This window comes from Nelumbo lutea, chromosome 7 (genome assembly GCF_056320005.1).
Source record: "Nelumbo lutea isolate HS-2025 chromosome 7, American lotus-T2T, whole genome shotgun sequence".
Lineage (NCBI taxonomy): Eukaryota > Viridiplantae > Streptophyta > Magnoliopsida > Proteales > Nelumbonaceae > Nelumbo > Nelumbo lutea.
Window position 1 is genome coordinate 3,252,434 of NC_142690.1, and position 4,728 is coordinate 3,257,161.

The following is a 4,728-nucleotide window of genomic DNA, read 5'->3' on the forward strand; positions in this document are numbered from 1 at the left end:
ACTTCATTAGTGTAGAATCTCAAACATCTCAACCGTTTCAGTCTCAAGGTAGAAGACAATGAACATCGACTTCTTTTAAAGGGTAGTTTTGACATCTTCAACAGATAATTGACAGTCGATTAATAGCAGGGACCTTGACACTTTTTAAAAGTTTATGTACTACAGTGACACGTTTGAAAGTTCCGATACTAACTTGACATTACCCCCAAAATAAATGGTACAAAGTGGAAATTTCCTTTTAAAAAATTCATTTTATGTCCCATTTATTTTGACAACGAATCTAAGGAATTGTATGCAAAGCTCTATCATTTTTATAGATAAATCGGTTCCTTGTATACCAAGAAGTAGGAACACCCGTCCAAGGCCTATAAAGTTTTGTCACGTTAAGAAAAGCCGAAAAGGATACCCTATTAGACCAACTTTGGTTCCTTACATGGATGGATATTCTCAATGGAAATGAGTTCTCAGTTATTGCCAGGAAGTAAACGAGTTCTCAGTTATTGCCAGGAAGTATCGACGTTATACAACTTGCAAGCTGGTGAGATGATTTTATGGATAAATACTTGAACAAATACTAGAATCTTACCTTAATCCTTGGACCTTCCCTTATTAGTAGAGATTTGTTTCGACTTAATTTGCAGAAAACCCTTCTTGGGCCTTATATTTCTGAAGTCACTGTGTCATTTATTTCGATTCTTTGGGCCTTTTGCAAAATCAGTTCAGAGTTTAGAGAATCGCCACATCTCTTCCTGTTGTTGCCTTGAATTGAGTCGAAGAGACTACAGTGGGATCACTTGAAGAGATAGTTGAGAAAGCCTTAACATTCGACACATCTGAATTGGCAGTTTCTGTATCAATAGGAGTAGTAGAGAACTCGCCTGCCCATTTTTTAAATCCATTCACATTTTCAACTAGATTAAGATTTTATTACAAAGGATTGAAATATAGCTTGATATTTTTATCCTAAACACCCATTTTACGGAGAAACAATCGCGGCCTAACCGTAGATACAACCAATTAACCAAAACCCAAAACATGGAATTAATAGCAATTTCATATTTACCTTTTATCAGTTGACCGACCATTTATGCATAATCTCTTCGCTGCCATTACATGCACATAACGAAAAGAATAACGTCATCGGTTCTTCCAAACAACAGAAAGAAAATCAACCATGGCCCAAGCAAGAAAAGCAGATGTTGAGTTCTTTCAGCTTCTCTCTCATCTTCTTCAACAGGTACCCACATGACCATTAAGTTCATTAAATTATTCTTCCCTTCTTTCGTTTTTCTCTTATGCACGGTTTAAATTTCTTCTTTAAGTTTAAACCTGTTTATTATTATTATTTTGATACCATACCGACGATCGTTTAATATTTAAGGCGACCATTGATGGACTAGGAGAGTTTTCAAATTGTTCAAGCCGTGCTTTGGCTGTTATTCTTTATGGCTTTTATTTCAACCTTTTGGTTCTGTGTTCTTTTGCGTATTAATTTATATACAAACTGAAACACCGCTGTGGAGTTAGCGCAAGGATATCTACTTCAGGTAAGCTTCGTAATCTGATTTTTTATTATTTATTTATTTTTTAAATCTTGATGAGAAGGGGGGAGGGGGGGGTTGAGGAAGATATATATATTTTTTTGAAGTCACAAATGCCAATTTTCATTCATTCAAGAAATGTGCAGAGTACATCAGATACTACAATCATCAACAACAATGAAAAGAAAAAAAAAAAAAAACAATGAAGACCAAATTGCTGATGAATCTGTAAACCCTAATGCTATCTTTGGTTTGAAGGAAAATGTAGAAAAAGGTAGGGAAACTTTTACAAACCTTGTATTGGTTTTCCTGTCTTTTCTTTTCTTTCTCTACCCTTTCCTTCAAACCAAACATGGCCTTAAGCATCTTAAGAAAAACCTGGAATCTTTTGCAAATGACAAAAAATTAAGAGATGCCAAAAAAAAAAAAGAAGAGATTCCTCTAACTGAAGCAATCTATTTATAATATTATTAAAATTATGAATGAAGCGTGGAACTTTTTTGACTAAAACGTTCATATTTGTGTATTTAGTTCATCTCTAATTACGAGTGTTGAAAATGTAATTTTAATTATTACTTTTCAACCCCATTTAATCCATACACAAAGAGAAACATAAATGGGAAAAGGAATGTTTGATGCCTTTACTTCCATAGAGACCAAAGCGCATGATATTGCCAAATCTTCTAACATTGGCCTCAAACGAGGTGAAACCCGCTGGTAGGCTGTTTTGTATAATCTTCTAGCATTGGCTCTTTAAAAACTTTAAGATATAAGAAATTCTGGGTCCATTTTATTTGTGGGAATAGGGGTCTAGAATTAGAATCGGACCACTTGTTTGATTCAGTAGAATTGGAATCCTATTCCCGTTATTGGTGGAATGACATTCCCCCATTCGAGGGAATGGCCATTCTCCCCCCCCCCCCTCCCCAAGGAATGAGAATCTAATCTAACCAATTCTGATTCCAATTCCTATTTCATCCTGAACCAAACAGGTGAGGGGATAGACCATTCTAGTTCAGATTCCAATTACGAGGGATTCTGATTTTTGACTATGAATCAAACAGACCCGAATTATAATGTCATTATTGGCTAAACTAGATATGCATGCACCCAATCCTTTCGCCAAAATATTCCCAATAAAACTACCACCTAACATCCCAATCTTTTTTCTACTTACATTTCATGCCCCATCAATCTGGTTAGGGGTGAGCAAGAAAAACCGAAAAGCTAAACCGAACCAAAAAACCAATTGAAACTAAACTGAAAATCCGGTTAATTGAATCAATCGGTTTGGTTTCAGTTTGATATTTAAAAAAAAAAACCGAAGGTACTAGTTCAGTTTCAAACTTTACCAATATAGAAAACTAATGGTTAATTGAACCGACCGGAATACATGCATTTCTCTATATTTTATGTATATTATATTTTTTATATTTTATATATTATAAACTAATAAATATTTATAATATATAATATATTATTTATTATTTAAAATATTATATATATATATATATTTCTAATTTTTTATTATATATTTTTATAATATATATTATAAATATAAAAAAACCGAAAGACCAACAAACCAAATCAATGATTAACCGAACTAGTTAACCGGTTAACCAATCAGCTTTGGTTCAATTTTGATTACTGGTTTTCTAGAAACTGATAATATTGGTTTGGTTTCAGAAGTAAGCATTCGGTTTGATTAACTGAACTGTAAACACCCTTAAATCTGATGTGCATTTTCTAGAGTTGATAAATTTGAAATGGAATTTTTATTGGAAGAAATTTTCCATAAGATGGTTCCATAGGAATAATTGCTGAGACTCCATATATTTAAAACTTTCATGGCATCATGTGATTGTAACAGCTCATATCTGTGGTAATGGTGCATGTACTTGTGAATCATATTCGAGTAGCATATTTATTTCCCTGCTGTGACTTCCGTGCCATTGCACACCCTTTTCTTGTTTTCTTTTTTTCATGATCGGTACCTTTGTCACCGTTTGGTGTTCCTCATGGTAATCTAACCTAGAAGTTGAATCATGTAGGTAGAAACATTAACCAATAGAGAAGAAGTTGAATTACGTGCTAAAATTGAAGCACTTGGGGTAAAAATTACCAAGGTGCCATTAAAGCCGTCAGTGCATCTTAATGAGGTACTTGAAGGTTCATGATAGAATCCAGATTTGCTTCTGCATGGAATCAGCCTCATATAACATAAGTGTGTTTGTACGTGGTAATTCTAGATGATGATAATGATAGTAATAATGTATTAAATTTTTTATAAATATGTATTTTTATTTTTATATGCTTTTTTGCTTTTATTATTAATTAGATCGATATGCATATTGCAAAATCCAAATCTGATTATATAAATACATCGTCTAAATATGTAATAATTGGATCGAGTTGTGAAATTTCAAGTATCATTGACAAGTCTATCTACTTGGCTAGATTCTTCTTTTTATAATATTTTTTTGGTGTTTTTTCTATTCATTTATCAAAGAAATGTAAGATTGAAATAGAGGGAATTGAATGAGTGAAAAGTGGCAGTTCAATTTACAATTTAAACCTCACAATTAAATATGGAATAAATTCAAAAATGAGTATTTTAGTTAAAAGAAAATTTTACAATCTTGTTTATATTTTTAATAGTATTTTAAATTCAGAATTATAGATGTGTTCATTTTTTATAATTTTTTATATTTTTGTGTAAAAGTAATTCCGATATGTTACACATACTTTTTGTTTAATATGATAATTGATTAATATTACACATGTGCCTGAATGTTTTTTGCAACATTTAGGTATTTTTATATTTTATTTATTTATGACAATAAATGTTAACACATTTGACCAAAAAGTTGAACTATTGATCTTTGTCAAATAGTAAAATAATTTCATTTTTTGTTAGTTCTAAAGTATGTATATCATTTTCATTATCAATAAAAATAATTCTTGTTTATTGCCTTATTTTTTTAATTTGATTAATAAAATATCATTAATATGTCTAATTTTTTCTACATTTTTGTAATTTTCTATATTTATTTCTATTTTAAAAATTTTATTACCTATGACTACACAGGTTTATCAATTTGATTCAGATGGTTGGATTGTTTAACTACCACTTGGATAAAGAATGTTTTTGTTTTTGAGTCAGTTTTAAAATATATGGGTTCATATT

The 4,728-nt window shown here is 31.2% G+C and overlaps 1 long non-coding RNA gene across 1 annotated transcript; it reads left to right on the top strand.

The window, feature by feature from the left end:
• Window positions 1–1,092: 1,092 nt before the first annotated feature.
• Window positions 1,093–3,707, top strand: LOC148844663 (uncharacterized). Its single transcript, XR_016101675.1, has 3 exons — window positions 1,093–1,237; window positions 1,382–1,547; window positions 3,593–3,707. It is a non-coding gene; the product is annotated as an uncharacterized LOC148844663 (long non-coding RNA).
• Window positions 3,708–4,728: the final 1,021 nt, after the last annotated feature.